Source organism: Chionomys nivalis, chromosome 1 (genome assembly GCF_950005125.1).
Source record: "Chionomys nivalis chromosome 1, mChiNiv1.1, whole genome shotgun sequence".
Classification (NCBI taxonomy): Eukaryota; Metazoa; Chordata; class Mammalia; order Rodentia; family Cricetidae; genus Chionomys; species Chionomys nivalis.
In genome coordinates, this window is record NC_080086.1 from 199,794,203 (window position 1) to 199,813,703 (window position 19,501).

The window sequence follows — 19,501 nt, forward strand, 5'->3', positions numbered from 1 at the left end:
TTGTGTGTGTGTGATGGATAGCCTTGAAATAATGCAGACTTGAACACAGAAGGAAATGTTTTTGATTGCCTTCTTAATATGCAACTTGGTATGATTTCCAGCTGTAAAACAATAAAGGATACAAGACCTATCCATGATAAAGTATTTATTCAGAAAAATATCCAACATCTATATAAGGTATTAAATTGTCTTATTTTAGTGATTTTGCAGCGTGGTTTAAATTCTGGTTTGTCTGAGACAGGGTTTCTCTGTCTAGCTCTGGCTGTCAGTGGAACTCACTCTGTAGACCAGGCTGGCCTTGAACTCACAGACATCTGCCTGCCTCTGGCTCAGGAGTGCTGGGATTTGCTGGGATTAAAGGTGTGAGCCACTACCACCCAGTTTTATTGTTTTTTTTAAAAGCAATGTATAAGTAAAACCCACAGTTTTACAAAAATAGCTATTCAAGTAATCCACACAAAGTTGTTTTCACCGTTAACAATTTCTATGGCATCTGACATGGGCTACAAACATGGCCTTGTGGTAAAGTACTTTCTTAGCATGTGGCTTCAGACCTGGGCTCAATTCCCAGTACCACCAAAAAGAACAAAACAAAACAACTACTTTTTACTAGGAAGACCCTTTTACCTTCCTCAATAAAAGAGAGGTCAGGAGTGTGTCTTGTATCAGCAATTCCAGCACTTTGTTATCAGATGCTGGGGGGATTCCAAGTTCCAGGTCAGGCAGGGTCACATAGTAAGACCCTATCTAAAATACATAGCAGCCAGGAAATCTTAAAATGAAAAATGGTCTATGTTTAGTAATAGTGCAAGTTAGTTTGAGTCATGAAAAATTTAAACAAAAATCAGTCTATAAGAAAATGTTGATGAGGGTCTGAAGAGGTGGCTCAGCATCTAAGAACACTGCTTACTCTTCCAGAGGTGCTGAGTTCAGTTCCCAGTAACCACATACTGGCTCACAACTGTCTATAGTGTGATCCCATGTCCTCGTCTGACATAAAGTTGGACGTGCAGGTAGAGTACTCATATAAATAAAAATAAGTTTTTAAAGAGAAAAAGGAAGGAAGAAAGGAAGGAAGGAAGGAAGGACGGAAGGAAGGAAAAGAAATGAACGAAGAAAAAGTTGATGAAGCCCGGGGGTGGTAGTGGTGGGAGCACATGCCTTTAATCCCAGCACTCAGGAGCCAGAGGCAGGAAGAGCTCTATGCGTTAGAGGCCAGCCTGGGCTACAGAGTGAGCTCCAAGACAGCCAAGCCTACACAAAGAAACCCTGTCCCATAAAACCAAAAGAGTTGATGATCTAAATATTTGTGCAGTAGGACATACCTATAATCCCAGATTTGGAAAGCAGGAGAATCCATTGTTCTGGGCTATGTAAACTCATGACTCAAAAAAAAAAAGAAGAATAAAAGAAAAGAAAAACTATATGTATGTAGGACTGGAGTGTTTTTTCTGTGATTAAGAAAACTGTTTGCTCTTGCAGAGGACCTGAATTCAATTTCTGGCACTCACACAGAAACTCAAACCATCTGTAACTGCAGTTCTTCTCATCTAGGAGCACACAACACACATGCTTACATGCAGTGAAGATGTTTATATGCATAAATATACATGTACATAATAATTGACGAGAAGCTGAAGAGGTAGCTCAGCAGTTAAGAGCACTTGTTCTTCCAAAGGGCCTGTGTTCATTGCCAGCACCTGCTTGGTCAATCACAACCCTCAGTAACTCCAGTCCCCTGGATCTGATGCCCTCTTCTGGCCTACTTGAACATTGTGTGCACATGATGTACAAAGTTTACAAAACACCTAGACACATAATTTATTTTAAAAATAATTGAGCAAGACATGGTGGTGCATGCCAGTAATCCCAGCACTCTGGAAGCTGAGAGGAGAATCTTGAGTTCAAGGTTAGCCTGAGCTACATAACAAGTCCAAGGTTACCCTGGTATGTATAGCAAAAACCTTTCTAAATTTTAGAAAATAGATATTAAGAGGGATTACAGCATAAACAATAAAATATCAAAATGGAAAAGTCAAAATAACCAGAAAAAAATCAAATATTAACTCTCACAAAATGATTTATTAACAAATTATTTTACAGATGAATGCTTTCAAATAATTAAAGGTCAGATGGTTTTTAAACATGAGAGTTGTCATAGAACATAAACACAATTATCAAGAGGCTACTATATGCGTGTACAACAACTTATAGGCATCATAATAAAATCAAACCAATCACCGACAGACATAATATACAAAGCTCAATAATTGCTATCAAAATGTATTTGGCAAATAGGCAATTATTATTTAAGATAAGGTCTTGCTCAGATTAGGTGAGTCTCTAGCCAGAATCTTTGGGCCTTCCTTAGTCCTCTAAATGCTGGAATTAGATGCATGCATGGCAACAACTGGCTCAGCAAATGCTTTATGCATGACCATATGCCTGGTACTGTAATAGATGTCTGAACTAATATAGCACAACACCTGCCCCATGGACTCCATTTCAAGTGCGACGATGGCTACAGGAACAAGTATTTCCCATTACAAGATTATTAAGTTAGCTACAAAGTAGTAGATTTCATAATGGCATTTTTTTTCTTTTTTTTCTTTTTTTTTTATTCTTTTTTAATTAAAATTTCCAACTGCTCCCCGTTTCCCATTTCCCTCCCCTCCTCCCACACATTGCCCCCTCCCCCCACTCCCCTCCCCCATCCCCACTCCTCTTCTCCTCCCCCCAGTCCATTCCCCCTCCCTCTCGATACTGAAGAGCAGTCCAAATTCCCTGCCCTACAGGAAGACCAAGGTCCTCCCACTTCCATCCAGGCCCAGGAAGGTGAGCATCCAAACAGGCTAAGCTCCCACAAAGCCAGTTCATGTATTAGGATCGAAACCTAGTGCCATTGTCCTTGGCTTCTCATCAGCCTTCATTGTCCGCCATGTTCAGAGAGTCCAGTTTCAACCCATGCTTATTCAGTCCCAGTCCAGCTGGCCTTGAAGAGCTCCCAATAGATCAGTTCCACTGTCACAGTGGGTGGGTGGACGCCTCGTGGTCCTGATTTCCTTGCTCATGTTCTCCCTCCTTCTGCTCCTCATTTGGACCTTAAGAGCTCAGACCGTTGCTCCAATTTGGGTCTCTGTCTCTCTCTCGATCTATCGCCAGTTGAAAGTTCCTGTGCCATTCTCCTTGGCCTCTCGTCAGCTCTCATTGTCCGCCACATTCCGAGAGTCCGGTTTTATCCCATGTTTTTTCAGTAGCAGTCCAGCTGACCTTGGTGAGCTCCCAATAGATCGGCCCCACTGTCTCAGTGGTTGGGTGCACCCCTCATGGTCCTGACTTCCTTGTTCATGTTCTCTCTCCTTCTGCTCCTCATTATAACCTTGGGAGCTCAGTCCGGTGTTCCAGTGTGGTTCTCTGGCTCTATCTCCATCCATCGCTAGATGAAGGTTCTATGGCGATATGCAAGATATTCATCAGTATGATTATAGGATAGGTTCATTTCAGGTTCCCTATCCTCAGGTGCCCCAATATACTAACTGGGGACATTGCCCTGGGCATCTGGTAGCCATTCCAAGTTCAAGTCTCTTGCCACCCCTTAGGTGGCTCCCTTACCTAGGGTATGAGTTTCCCTGCTCCCCTATCCAACCTTCCTTTATCCCCAATCACCCCGATTCTCCCAGTTCCCTCATCCTCTCCTTCACAGTTTTCTCTCCCCATCACCCCTCATCCCCATCCCACCCTACCCCCAATATTCCAATTTTTTGCCCATCAGTCATGTCTATTTCCCATAGCTGGGAGGATATCTATATGTTTTTCCTTGGGTTTACTCTCTTGTTTAACTTCTTTAGGATCACAAATTATAGACTCAGTGGCCCCTATCCATGGCTAGAAACCAATTATGAGTACATCCCGTGTTCTTCTTTTTGGGTATGGGTTACCTCACTAAGGATCGTATTTTCTATTTCCATCCATTTGCATGCAAAATTCGAGAAGTCATTGTTTTTTACCGCAGAGTAGTACTCTAATGTGTATATATTCCACACTTTCTTCATCCATTCTTCCATTGAAGGGCATCTAGGTTGCTTCCAGGTTCTGGCTATTACAAATAATGCTGCTATGAACATAGTTGGACAAATGCTTTTGTCATATGCTAGGGCATCTCTTGGGTATATTCCCAAGAGTGCTATTGCTGGGTCCAGGGGTAGGTTGATCCCAATTTTTCTGAGAAACCGCCACACTGATTTCCAAAGTGGTTGCACAAGTTTGCAGTCCCACCAGCAATGGATGAGGGTACCCCTTTCTCCACAACCTCTCCAGCAAAGGCTATCCTTGGTGTTTTTGATTTTAGCCATTCTGACAGGTGTAAGATGATATCTCAAAGTTGTTTTGATTTGCATTTCTCTGATCGCTAAGGAGGTTGAGCATGACCTTAAGTATCTTTTGGCCATTTTAACTTCTTCTGTTGAGAATTCTCTGTTCAGTTCAGTGCCCCATTTTTTAATTGGGTTAATTATCCTTTTAAAGTCTAGTTTCTTGATTTCTTTATATATTTTGGAGATCAGACCTTTGTCTGTTGCGGGGTTGGTGAAGATCTTCTCCCAGTCAGTAGGCTGCCTTTTTGTCTTAATGACAGTGTCCTTTGCTTTACAGAAGCTTCTCAGTTTCAGGAGGTCCCATTTATTCAATGTTGCCCTTAATGTCTGTGCTGCTGGGGTTATACATAGGAAGCGATCTCCAGTGCCCATATGTTGTAGGGTACTTCCCATTTTCTCTTCTATCAGGTTCAGTGTGTTCAGATTGATATTGAGGTCTTTGATCCATTTGGACTTGAGTTTTGTGCATGGTGATAGATATGGGTCTATTTTCATTCTTCTACAGGTTGACATCCAATTGTGCCAGCACCATTTGTTGAAGATGCTTTCTTTCTTCCATTGTATACTTTTAGCTCCTTTATCGAAAATCAGTTGTTCATAGGTTTGTGGGTTAAAATCCGGGTCTTCTATACGATTCCATTGGTCGACTTCTCTGTTTTTATGCCAGTACCACGCTGTTTTCATTACTGTAGCTCTGTAATAGAGTTTGAAGTCAGGGATGGTAATGCCTCCAGAAGTTCCTTTATTGTATAAGATTGTTTTGGCTATCCTGGGTTTTTTGTTTCTCCATATAAAGTTGATTATTGTCCTTTCAAGATCTGTGAAGAATTTTGATGGGATTTTAATGGGGATTGCATTGAATCTATAAATTGCCCTTGGTAGAATTGCCATTTTTACTATGTTGATTCTCCCAATCCAAGAGCAAGGGAGATCCTTCCATTTTCTGGTATCCTTTTCAATTTCTTTCTTCAATGCCTTAAAGTTTTTGTCAAATAGATCTTTCACTTCCTTGGTTAGAGTTACCCCAAGATATTTTATGCTGTTTGTGGCTATCGTGAAAGGTGATGATTCTCTTATTTCTCTCTCTGCTACCAGATCCTTTGTGTATAAGAGGGCGACTGATTTTTTGGAGTTGATCTTGTATCCTGCCACGTTACTAAAGGTGTTTATCAGCTGTAGGAGTTCTTTGGAGGAGTTTTTGGGGTCGCTCATGTACACTATCATATCATCTGCAAATAATGCAAGTTTAACTTCTTCCTTTCCAATTTGAATCCCCTTTATCCCCTTATGTTGTCTTATTGCTATTGCTAAAACTTCGAGAACTATATTGAAGAGGTATGGAGAGAGTGGACAGCCTTGGCGTGTTCCTGATTTTAGTGGGATGGCTTTAAGTTTCTCTCCATTTAGTTTGATATTAGCTGTCGGCTTGCTGTATATAGCTTTAATTAAATTTAGGTATGACCCTTGTATCCCTAATCTCTCCAAGACTTTTATCATAAAGGGATGTTGAATTTTGTCAAATGCTTTTTCAGCATCTAATGAAACGATCATATGGTTTTTTTCTTTCAGTTTATTTATATGATGGATTACATTGATAGATTTGCGTATGTTAAACCAGCCCTGCATCTCTGGTATGAAGCCTACTTGATCATAATGGATAGTTTTTCTAATGTGTTCTTGGATTCGGTTTGCCAGAATTTTGTTGAGGATTTTTGCGTCGATGTTCATGAGTGAGATTGGCCTGTAATTCTCTTTCTTGGTTGGGTCTTTGTGTGGTTTTGGTATCAGAGTTACTGTAGCTTCATAAAAGGAATTTGGCAATGACTCTTCTATTTCTATATTGTGAAATACATTAAGGAGAATAGGTATTAGGTCTTCTTGGAAGTTCTGGTAGAATTCCGCATTGAAACCATCTGGTCCTGGACTTTTTTTGGAAGGGAGGTTTTTGATAACCACTTCTAATTCTTCACGACTAACAGGTCTATTTAGGTTGTTCACCTGGTCCTGGTTTAACTTTGGTAAATGGTATTTATCTAAAAAAGCGTCCATTTCTTTTGCATTTTCCAGTTTTGTGGCATACAGGCTTTTGTAGTAAGATCTAATGATTCTCTGAATTTCCTCTGTGTCTGTGGTTATGTCTCCCTTTTCATTTCTGATCTTATTAATTTGCAAATTCTCTCTCTGCCGTTTGATTAGTTTGGATAGGGGTTTATCAATCTTGTTGATTTTCTCCAGGAACCAGCTTTTTGATTCATTGATTCTTTCAATTGTTTTCTGTGTTTCTATTTTGTTGATTTCAGCCCTCAGTTTGATTATTTCCAGTCTTCTACCCCTTCTAGGTGAGTCTGCTTCTTTTTTTTTTAGAGCTTTCAGGTGGGCTGTTAAGTCTCCAATGTGTGCTTTCTCTGTTTTCTTTAAGTGGGCAGTTAGTGCTATGAACTTTCCTCTCAGAACTGCTTTCAGTGTCCCATAGGTTTGAGTATGTTGTTTCTTTATTTTCATTGTCTTCAAGGAAGACTTTAATTTCTTTCTTTATTTCTTCCTTAATCCAGGTATGGTTCAGTAGTTGACTATTCAGTTTCCATGAGTTTGTAGGCTTTCTGGGGGTAGCATTGTTGCTGAATTCTAGCTTTAATCCATGGTGATCTGATAAGATACAGGTGGTTATTAATATTTTTTTGTAACTGTGGATGTTTGCTTTGTTACCGAGTATGTGGTCGATTTTTGAGAAGGTTCCATGAGCTGCAGAGAAGAAGGTATATTCTTTCCTATTTGGGTGGAATATTCTATAGATGTCTGTTAAGTCCATTTGATTCATTACCTCCATTAATTCTCTTATTTCTCTGTTAGGTGTCTGTCTACTTGACCTGTCCATTGGTGAGAGAGGAGTATTAAAGTCTCCTACTATTAATGTGTGCGGTTTGATGGCTGCCTTGAGTTTTAACAATGTTTCTTTTACGTACGTGGGTGCTTTTATATTAGGGGCATAGATATTCAGGATTGAGACTTCATCCTGATGAATTGTTCCTGTTATGAGTAGAAAATGTCCCTCTCCATCTCTCCTGAATGATTTAAGTTTGAAGTCAACTTTGTTAGAAATTAGTATGGCCACCCCTGCTTGTTTCTTAGGTCCATTTACTTGATAAGCCTTATCCCAACCCTTTACTCTGAGTAGGTGCCTGTCTTTGTGGTTGAGGTGTGTTTCTTGTAAACAGCAGAATGTTGGATCCTGTTTTCGTATCCAATCTCTTAGTCTGTGCCTTTTTATAGGAGAGTTGAGTCCATTGACATTAAGTGATATTAATGACCAGTGGTTGTTAACTCCGGTCATTTTTTAAGTTGTAAATTTTGTGTGTTCCCCTTCTTTGTGTTGCGCTGGTGAAGGGTCTCTAGTTGTCTGAGATATTGTGGTCATTGTTGGACTCCTTGGTTAGTGATTTTCCTTCTATTACTTTCTGTAAGGCTGGATTTGTGGCTACGTATTGTTTAAATTTGTTTTTATCCTGGAAAATTTTGTTTTCTCCATTTATAGCGAACGAAAGCTTGGCTGGGTATAGTAGTCTGGGCTTGCATCCATGGTCTCTTAGTTTCTGCAGTACATCTATCCAGGACCTTCTGGCTTTCATGGTTTCCATAGAGAAGTCAGGTGTAAGTCTGATAGGTTTACCTTTATAAGTAACTTGGCCTTTTTCCTTTGCTGCTCTTAGTATTCTTTCTTTATTCTGTATGCTTTGTGTTTTGATTATTATATGGCGAGAGGATGTTTTTTTTTGATCCAGCCTATTCGGTGTTCTGTATGCTTCTTGAACCTTCATAGGTATATCTTTCTTTAGGTTGGGAAAGTTTTCTTCTATAATTTTATTAAATATATTTTCTGGACCGTTGAGCTGTGCTTCTTCTCCTTCTATTCCTATTATTCTTAGGTTTGGTCTTTTTATTGTGTCCCATATTTCCTGAATGTTTTGTGATGAGAGTTTGTTGGCCTTGCTGTTTTCTTTGATCAGCGTGTTTATTTTCTCTATGGTATCTTCAGAATCTGAGATTCTTTCTTCTATCTCTTGTATTCTGTTGGTGATGCTTGCTTCTGTAGTCTCTATTCGTTTACCTAGATTTTCCCTGTCCAGCTGGCCTCCTGTTTGTGTTTTCTTCTTTGCCTCCATTTCAGTTTTTAAGTCTTGAACTGTTTCCATTATCTGTTTGATTGTTTTTCCTTGGTTTCCTAGGGTATCATTCACTGATTTACTCAATTCTTCAAACTTTCTGTTATACTTCTCATCCATTTCTATAAGGGCATTTTTTACATGTTGTTTAAGGGCGTCAATCACTTTCATAAAGTCAATTTCATCTACTTCTTCATGATTAAGGTGTTCATGTCCACCTGTTGGGATGTCGCTGGGTTCTGGTGGTTTCATATAGTTTTTCAGATTGTTAGGTGAATTCTTGCATTGGCGCCTGCCCATCTCTTTCTCCGAATGCTCCCCTCTAGATCTTCTTTTACCGGATCAGGTCTCCTTGCCTACTGATGTACCTTCCCAGTCATGGCTCTCTGCAGTGCTAGCTCTCCTGGTGTTCTAGTGATGTCTCTCCTTGCTTGTTGCAGGCAGGCCAGTGAAACAAAGGAAGTAGAGCCCCTGCAGGGAGCCCGGGGAGTATAGGGAGGGGGATGAGGAACTTCAGAGTTCCCTGTCCAGGGCTGCTTCCGCCGCCGCTGGTCACAACCTCACCGCACTGCTGTCTCTCCTGGTGCCGAGATCAGATCTCCGTGCAGGTTGGGTAGTTCGTAAACAAAGCGCCTACCTTGGTTGGGGCAGGCGGGCCAGTGAAACAAAGGAGGTCTCGCCTGCCTACTTGCCCTGAGGATTTGCCCCCAGCGCCAGACAGACTGAGCTGGATGGTGATATGTGCCCAAAGAGGAAAGGGGACAGAGGGAAGAAGGGTTCTGGATGCAAGCTGGGTGGGGCAAGAAGAGAGAGGCAGTATGGGGGGGTAGAGCCCCTGCAGGGAGCCCAGGGAGTATAGGGAGGGGGATGAGGAACTTCAGAGTTCCCTGTCCAGGGCTGCTTCCGCCGCCGCTGGTCACAAAGTCGCCTCACTGCTGTCTCTCCTGGTGCCGAGATCAGATCTCCGTGCAGGTTGGGTAGTTCGTAAACAAAGCGCCTACCTTGGTTGGTCCAGGTGGGCCAGTGAGACAAAGGAGGTCTCGCCTGCCTACTTGCCCTGAGGATTTACCCCCAGCGCCAGACAGACTGAGCTGGATGGTGTTATGTGCCCAAAGAGGAAAGGGGACAGAAGGAAGAAGGGTTCTGGATGCAAGCTGGATGGGACAAGCTCATAATGGCATTTTTACACATGTTTTCTTCTTCCACACCCTGCCCTCTGGCCTTTGCCTTGCCCTCCCCTCTGTCCCATTCTTGCTGTTTTTCCATTGCCCACAACAACCTAATTTCTGCTCTCCCAGTACAATATTGCATTATCTTCTGTCAGTGTTCCTGTACCCTAATCCTTCAGGTCTCTTTTTCCCTCTCACAGTTCTCTAGTTTCATGAGTCATCCACACATGGACACCGACCCACTCACACATAGAAACTTCAATCAAGGCTGCACACATGAGAGAAAACATAGTGCTTATCTGAATGCAGTTTATTTCAGCTAACATTCTGAATTGAAATTTCACCCATTTTCCTACAAATGTCATTTTTTTACTTTTAAATCTGTGTGTGTGTGTGTGTGTGTGTGTGTGACCACAGAGATGAGAGATGTCAGACCCTCCTGGGGCTTGTGTTACAGGTGGTTGTGAACTGCCTGGTTTGAGTGTTGGGAATCAAATGCTGGTCCTCTGGAAGAACAAGAAGTGCTCTTTATCACTGAGGCATATAGGCAGATCATGTGATAGTTTTGGTTGTCGTCCTCAAAGATTTGTTTATCTTTTATTTTTATGTGTGTGAATATTTTTCCTGCAATATATGTGTACATCCATGGTGACTGTGGAGGCCAGAAAGGGATTCCCTGGAACTGGAGTTATAGATGGTTCTGAGCCACCAAGTGGGTGCTGGGAACCAAACCCAGTTCCTCTGTAAGAGCAGCCAGTGCTTTTCCCTGAGACATCTGTCCCACCACTTTCTCATTTTTGACAAACCTACTTACTGATTTCCTCAGTAGCTGCAATTTATGCTCACTAGCAGTGAGTAAAGTTTCCTCTTTCCTCAAATTCCTGCCAGCATCTGTTGTTCTGTTTTCTTGATGAAAGTCATTCTGAGCTAGTAAGGTGACAGTATAAATCATTTTAATTTCACCTTTCCCTGATGGCTTAGGATGTTGAACCCATCATCAAATATTATTTGCCATTTCTATTTCTTCCTTTGAGGACTGTCTGCTCACCTCATTACCTCATGTATGGATTGGATTTGGTTTAATCTTGGCTGTTTTTACATAATAGAACCCTATGCGATACAGAGTTGGCAATGATTTCTCAAATCTGTAAGCTGTCTCTTCAGTTGTGAGGTTCCTTCCATTGTTAGGCAGGTTTTTAGTTTGCTATAATCCATGTGTCAGTCCTTGGGTTGTGTTCTCTGCTGTCACAGTCCATTCAGAAGTTCCTACCTCTGCATAGGATGATTGTTGACACGGGACATAGTTGATGTGTCTTCCCTGCAGTTTCAGCATGTCCTGTCTTCACATGAAGTCTGTGATCTATTTTCAATGTTTCATGTAGTTTGAGACTCGACCTGATTTCATTCTTCTACAGGTACATACCCAGTTTTCTCAGCACCATCTGTAAAAGGATCTTTCCTAATGACATCTGGGTTTAAGGGAAAAAATGAAGTACCTTCTAGGGCTGGGTTGATGAATCCATGATTAAGAGCACTTGCCGCTCTTGCAGAGGACAAAGGTTCAGTTAACAGCACCCATATGGCAGCTCACAATCCCTTATATCTCTAATTCTAAGGTATCTGATGTCATCTTCTGGAGAGTAGTTGACTGTTCAGTTTTCATGAGTTTGTAGGCATTCTGGGGGTAGAATTGTTGTTGAATTCTAGCATTATTCCATGGTAATCCAATAGTACACAGCTGGTTACTACATTTTCTTTTGTATCTGTGAATGTTTGCTTTGTTACTGATTATGTGATCAATTTTTGAGAAGGTTCCATGAGATGCTGAGAAGAAGGTATTTTCTTTTCTGTTGGGTGGAATGTTCTATAGATGTCTATTAATTTCATTTGTTTCACTACATCTGTGATATCTCTTATTGCTCCATTAAGTTTCTGTCTGTTTAGCCTGTCCATTGGTGAGAGAGGAGTGTTGAAACCTACTATTAGAGTGTGTGTTTCCCTTCTTTGAGTTGTGGTGGTGGAGAGTTGTCAGATGTCTGTGTTATTATGGGTGTTCTTAGCTTCCTTGGTTTGTGCTTTGCCTTCTAGTAGTTTCTGTAAGGCTGGGTTTGTGGCTACCTATTATGTAAATCTGTTTTTGTCCTGGAATATCTTTTTTCTCCATTGATGGTGAATGCAAGCTTTGCTGCGAATAGTACTCTGGGATTGCCTTCATGGTCTCTTAGTGTTGGCAGCACATCTATCTAAGACATTCTGGCTTTCATGGTTTCCACTGAGAAGTCAGGTGTAATTCAAGTGCCTACGGACTCCTGATCTTTGATGAAGAAACCAGAAATACATGGGAGACCATTCTCTCCCTTATAAGAGATCATGTCAGCACACAGAAGCCACCCTATTGCTGACACACCCCCACATCCCAAAAAATATTTAATGGAAAGGAATTCCCACACAGACCTCAACCTAAAACCAGATATCTTGAACCTAACAGAAGAAAAAGAAGGGAAGATCCCTGAAATCAATGACATAGGAAAAGACTTTCTGAGCAGAACACTATTAACACAGACACTAATTTCAACAATTAATAAATGGGATCTCATGAAACTGAAAAGCTTCTGCATGACAAAAGATCCCATCATTCAGACAAAGTGGCAGCTTACAGAATGGTAAAATATTTTTTATCAACTACACACCCAATAGAGGGCTAATATCCAAAATTATACAAAAAAACTCAAACAAAATGTATAAAGAACTCAAAAGGCTAGATATCAAGAAAACAAATGACTCAATTAAAACTGGGAATTTTTAAACAGAGAATTCTCAATAGGGAATCTTAAGTGGCTGAGAAAGACTTAAATGTTCAACATTCTCAGTCATTCGTGAAATGCAAACCAAGTCTGCTTTGAGAGTCCATTTTACACCTGTCAGAATCCTTAGGATCAATAATACGATTGACAGTTCCTGCTGGCAAGGACATAGAATAAGGGGTACACTCATCCACTGCTGGTAGGAGTGCAGACTCATACAGTCACTATGGAAATGAGTGTGGATTTACCTTAGAGAGATGGGAACTGATCTACCTCGTGATCCAGCTCTATCACTCTTGGGCATTTACCCAAAGGAAACTTCATCCTACCACAGAGACGCTTACTCAACCATGTCCATTGCTGCTCTATTAATAATGCCCAGAAATTGGATAACATATTCAAGACATGAATATGAATGGATAATAAAAATTGGAACCTTTATACAAATGAATATTACTCAGCCATTAAAAAGAATTAAATTCACAGTAAATGGGTAGAACTAGGGGGAGAAATCACCCTGAGTGAGGTACCCAGACACAGAAAGCCAAATGTGGCATGTATTAGCTTACATGTGGATATACAGAATCACAGAGATTAAGCATAGAGTAACAGACTAAGGAGGAGAGAAGCATCTCATCAGGAAAGAAGAAATAGAATAGAAAGGTACAGGCTGGTGAGGGGAGGTGCAAGGAGAGAAATAGAGGGACGAGGGAGTGTATACAGGGAGAAACAGCTAAAACTAAGGCCACGGAAGTAGTGTGCAGTGGCATGGGTATTGATACAGTCGATGCTTCCTGAAATAAATGCATATGTGAAGGCAATCTAACAGAGAAATCAAATAACAGGGTGATGAGACTGTGTCTGAGAGATTTCTCCTTCTGTCTTGCATTCCATTCTTTAGGTTGGGATTAAAGATGTGCACCACTGGGATTAAAGACGTGCACCGCCAGGTTTCTATGGCAAACTAGTGTGGCTACTGAGATTAAAGGTGTGTGCTACCACTTACTCTCTGATCTTCAGCTAAACTTTCTTTATTAAAATACAAATGAAATATCACTACACGTAAGTATCATGAAGCATTGTAAAGGAGGGGACACATAGATTATAAGAGCCAGAGCATCATGGAGTTTGCTGTGACATTGTATCTCCTAGGAATGTCAGAATCTACACCAATAAAATCTTATTAACATGGCTGCTTAAGTATGAGCTGAATAAGGACAAGAGGCAATCTATAAGGGACAAGGGGCCAACCAGCCCAACACAAAGAACTATAGGGAACTCACAAATGCCGGGAGTGGAGAAACAGTTTTAGTCCTACTGTGGGAAGAGTACACGAAATGCTTATCCAATACCAAATGGTGAGCCCTGAATCATACATACAAATAACATTATACTAAATTAAAGTATGTGTGTGTTATAGTTTCTTAGGTACTTAACAGTATGAATCCTTGTGATTTTTTTCACATATCCCTACTATTATTTTGCTCTCCTTTCTCCCTGTGTATTTATCTCCCTTCAACCTAATTATAACCCTGACAGCATACAGACAAGTAACATACAGATTGGGCAGGTTACATACACATATGCATGTAACAAAATTAATGAAAAATCCATGAATTTGAAAGGGAACAAGGAGGCATATAAGAGCGGGTTTGAAGAAAAAAAGTAAAAGGAGAAATGATGTTTCATTGTTACAAAATATTTGTATAACTATGTAAAGACGTGTTGCATTTGTTGAATTATATGTAAAAATGTGTTGCTGTTTTACCTTGTCTGCCGAAGGCACCTGATTAGTCTAACAAAAAGCTAAATGGCCAATAGCAAGAAAGAGGTATAGGCAGGACTTGCAGGCAGGGAAACTGAGTAGCAGGAGGAATTTAGGCTTAGAAAGGAAGAAAGAAAAAGAGATACCAGGGAGAAACCAGTGGCCAATCAGACACACATGGAGGAAGCAGGAAACCAAGACATACAGAATAAAAGAAAGGTAAAAAGCCCCAAGGAAAAATGTAGATGAATAGAAACAGGTTAAATTAAGTTCAAAAAGCTAGCAGGACGAGCCTAAGCTAAGACTAAGCACTTATAATTAATAAGAAGCATTCATAATAAATTATTTGGGAGTTTCTTGGTGGCCCAAAGGAAAATTCCAACTATACATAATACAATAAATAAAATAAAGAAGTAGTTGTTTTTAAAGAATTAACATAAAAGGTAAAAAAGGGACACAGCCAAGACTGTTAAATAGACAAGCTTGTCTCAGAAAAAAAAAGAAGATAAAAAGAGATGTAACATATCCCTATTACCTGCTCTGAAGAATTTTTCACAGATACTGCCACGGCATAACCACATGGGAATAAGGTGGCCTGCATTAATTAAAAGAGTTTCTAATAGTAAAGTATATTACAGTTGCTTATGACTTAAAATGTCATTATAAAATATCTAGCAAATTAAATTCAACTTGATTACATTATCATTTCTTCCCACTACATTCCTTAGGATGAATTTTAATTTATTAACGCCATGTATCACTAAGCTAAAATCCTGATACAATTATCTCACTTGATCCTGAGTGGCATTCAGAAGTAGACATAGAAAGCAAGCTTGTCAGGTTTTTGTGTGTCTATGACTACCAGCCTGATGACTGTAGACTTCAACTTTTTAAAATTTGTACAAAAAAAATGTTTCAATGAGTTCTTTGATGAGGAATGATTTTAGAAGGACTAGTATGTGAAAACTTGCTTTATTTAAGCACCCGTAGAACATTAATCCTTTCTCACTTCAGTCTTCTATAAAAAGAATCCAGGAGTAGTTAATGCATAAGCAATAGCTATTACAATAGTCTTACTAATTGACCTTGTAATGACAAAATATGGGAGATCTTGGTCAAACAGAGATAATACTTCCAATTCAAATGTCTTAGCTAAAGTGATTTTGTATTTCTTCTGTAGACTCTTCTCAAACTCACAGAGATCCCCCTGCCTCTGCCTCTTGAGTACTGGGAGTAAAGGAATGTACCACCACTGACCAGCAAATTTTGTACTTCTTAAGGCATCTTGAAACTAAGATGAGTGTTGAAATGAATTTTGAGAACTTAGGTCCTGATAAAACTGTACAAGAATACTTTTTATTTGCCTTTATTTTTTTAAAAAAGATCTTTATTATTTTTATTTTATGTATAAAGTGTTTTGCCTACATGTATGTCTGTATACCACACGTGTGTCTGGTGCCCACCAAGGCCAGAAGAGGGCATCAGACCTCCTGAAATTAGAGTTATAGTTATGGGTCCTGGGGATTTAACCCATTTCTTTGGAAGAGCAGGCACTGCTCTTACCCATGGAGCCATTTCACCAGCCCCAGGGATATTTTACAAAACAAAACAACAATAAAAGATACTATGGAAAACAACTGGGCACTGCTGCAAAAGTACTTGATTGTCTCAAATACAGATGAGGAGACACACTGATGGCTAGGAAAGACTGAAACTCAAAAGGGCTGCTAGGGACAAAACTACAATTCTAGCCAGAGGCACAACAGCTGCAAGATTTAGAAATCTAAGCTTTTGCCCTAGGACTTCCCACCACTGTCTGGGAACTGGCATAGCCTTCTTGCTTAAGAGTACTCGCAAGAGGCTTTCTGACGTCACGCAGGCGGAGACTTTAAAATCCAAATGGCTCCTGGTTGGCATTGGTGGGTGTCTTCCTAAGCAGTTGTGCATTTTACTGGAAGTGGGCGCTGGGGGTCAAGAACCAGAGAGAAAGGTAACTGCTGGCATGGGGTTAACTCTGTTCCTGCTAAGAAACTCTGTGGCATCAGAGACCTGGGGCGGCATCTGCCAGGTTCTGGGTTCAGGGATCAGTAAGTTTGTGTGGGCAGCGCCTGGAGAGGGAAAAGAGGATGCTGATTGCTGACCAAGGTGTTCCGCAGGGAGGGGGAGAAGGGGAGGACTGCCTGGGAGGGACAGGTTAAAACACTGCGTTCCTGTGGTAATGCAGCATCTGAAAAGCCATGTAAGAAGCAAAAGTCTGGGAAACTGAAGGCTTGAGAATAAGACCTAAGTGGAATGTAAGCAGTCGAACAAGGAGTGATGTGACTCAGTGCACAGCCTATTGTGCTAAAGTCCCCAGCTCAAACAAACAATAAAGTGGGTGTTATTATTTGGTGTTAGTATTTGGGAATCTGCATTGGCCTGCCTGTCCTTAGGGTCCTGACAGGAAACCTCCTCACCTGTAGCCACTAAGAGCACTTCACCTGTAGCCACTTCTGGGCACATTTGCTATGGTTCCTTGTAACAGGTGGACCTACCCCCTAACCTCCCCCTTCTCCTGTGTCTACCTCCCTCTCTCTCCCGCACTCTTTACCCCATGGGACTAGTCTGCTCCCCTCTCTGCCTTCTCTGTCCCTTCTCTCTCATCTTCCAATAAGCCTCCTGTATAAGCCTTATCGCATAGCGTGACTTCTCTTCACTACATATACATATATATAATTTTATCAACAGTGAGTTCTGTCTTATCCTAGAAAGAAGCCAGGGCAGGACCAGAAAAAGCTGAGTGGCTAGCGTCTAGTGCTGCAGAGACGAAGACAGGGTCTGACATAGGTATGCTTATGATACTAAAATATTTTGAGAATGGAAGCAGCCTCTACATTATGTTATGGAACGGATTGCTTGTCTTTACTGAAAGGGAGATTAGAACCAGAAAGACAATAGTGGGTATTAAACTATGGGGTTAAACATAAAGCAAGAAAAGTAGATATTAGGAAAAGAGAATGAATCCTGATTTTGAAGCCAAAGGAAACATTTTGAGGAGAGTTAAGGAGCCTGAGATTTCTTGTCAAGCAGTCTGTGAGTTACCATTGAAATAGACATAAGAGATACCAGTGATGTATTCGGGATAACACATTGAAATTTTGCGATCATGGATTGCCGTGTGATGCAGGAATCATATATGTTCATTTTTGCATTGTCTTGCTCGAGTGTATTGAATACTTGAAGTTGCATAGGTGTTATCTTTAGTGAGGACTTAAGTATACATGACAAACAAATACAGCACACAGGGAAAATACTATCGTAAAGGAATAAACTTAGTTACTCTTCTACTTCAGAATAAAAGTGACAATTATTGCTTAATGATCCACTTGCATCTGGAACATTTTTCTGATATTGAAATCATGAATTAGGTTCTGAGCATGAAGCGCAGTTCCATTTCCACCGGTGGTGCTGGCTGCCTCTCCACACAGGAATTAAGATCTCAGGACCTCGACGAACCAGACCTTTATACCCGTCAAGCGTAAGTGCCTCCAACTATGGATCTCAGCTGCATGCTGCCATGTTCTGTACCTAGTTCTCAGAAACTGTAGAATCAGATGGTGAAAGCGGGTCTTCTCTAGTTCCACACTTGAGTCGCTCACTCTCCAAAGGTTAGTAATTCCTTCAGAGAGCTTTGGTTTTACTGTCTAAGTCTGGCAGTATTAATTATATTAGCAATTAAACTAAGAAAATGCCAATATAAACTCAATTTAAAATAACAATCTTATTATAAGGTTTCAAAACTAAAATGGTTTTATTTATTTATTTGCTTCTTTGTTTGTTTTGGTTTGTTTTGGAGACAAGATTTCTCGATGCAGCCCTAGTTTTCCTGGCATTCACTCTGTAGACCAGGTTAGCATCGAACTTTGGGATATACCTTTCTCTGCTTCCAAAGTGCTCAGATTAAAGGTGCGTGCCACCACCACCTACAATGCTTTTAATTTAAAAAAAAATCTGGGTAAGCAAGATGACTCAGCAGGTAAAGGCACTTATCAACAAACCCAAACATCTGCTTTCAATCCCCAGACCCACATGGTAGAAGAGAACCTGCTGCATCAGCAGCTACTGACCACCAGCTGCTCGCTCTCTTTCTGTCTCTCTCTCTCTCTCTCTCTCTCTCACACACACACACACAATAATAAATGTAATAAAGTTAAAATATTTCCAATGCAAAACAATTTCATTGGGCAGCAAAACATGGTCTCCCCTTTTAACGTCAGATCCCTTTAATATCTGACTAATGAAAGACAGTTAGAATCTATTCTGCTGCTGCATTCAGACTGTCCTAGCAGCCAGTCTCTAGGTAGCAATGTATGCATGAAAGGATGAGCATGAGAAGAACAAACAACATCTTAGTTTTGATGTAGTGATACCTAGATATACATACCTTGGAGAACATGTCTAGTCTAGATCAGCAGTTGTCTGGATTGGAGGTGGGGAAGTTTGATACAGATTGACAGGAAACAGTCTGTTATTTGTATGACCTGGGGTATGACCTCACCTTTTTGTACTTTGAATCCCTTGTGTATAAGAATGGGGATAGGTTGAGCGGTGGTGCACGTATTTAATTAAACGGAGGCAGTCTAATCTCTGGGTTTGAGGCCAGCCTGGTCTACAGACAAATTCCAAGACAACCAGAGCTACACAGAAAAACCTGTCTTCCAAAAAAAGAAAGAAAAAGAGTGGAGATACTGGGAGATTGCTCAGTGGTTTAGAGTCGTTCCTATTCTACCACAGGACCCAAATTCAGTTCCCAGTACCCACATTGGGCAGGTCACAACCGCCTGTGACTCCAGCTCAAGGAGATCTGGTGCCCCCTTTGTGACCTCCATAGGCACTCTCGTGCATGTGTGGTTATGCCTATACAAACAAAATATACATAGAATATAAAATAGAACTTTTCACTTTTTTAATGGAGATAATGGCAGACTCTCCTTTACAAGTTGTTCTGAATATTTATTGAGTGTTTATATAGGTCAACTGCTCTTAAGTTCTTCATGCATATTAGCTCTTGATACTCGGTGACAACTTTCCCTTAAGGCACAATGGCAAACAAGGGAGTACAAAAAAGGGAGCAGTTATAGGGGCATAAATAGAGATGAAAGTGTTTAGGTTATTGAACAGGCCTTTAGACTACTTGGTACAGAAGATCTATGGGCCTGAAACACACCTTTAAGGATAATATATGTGTTGA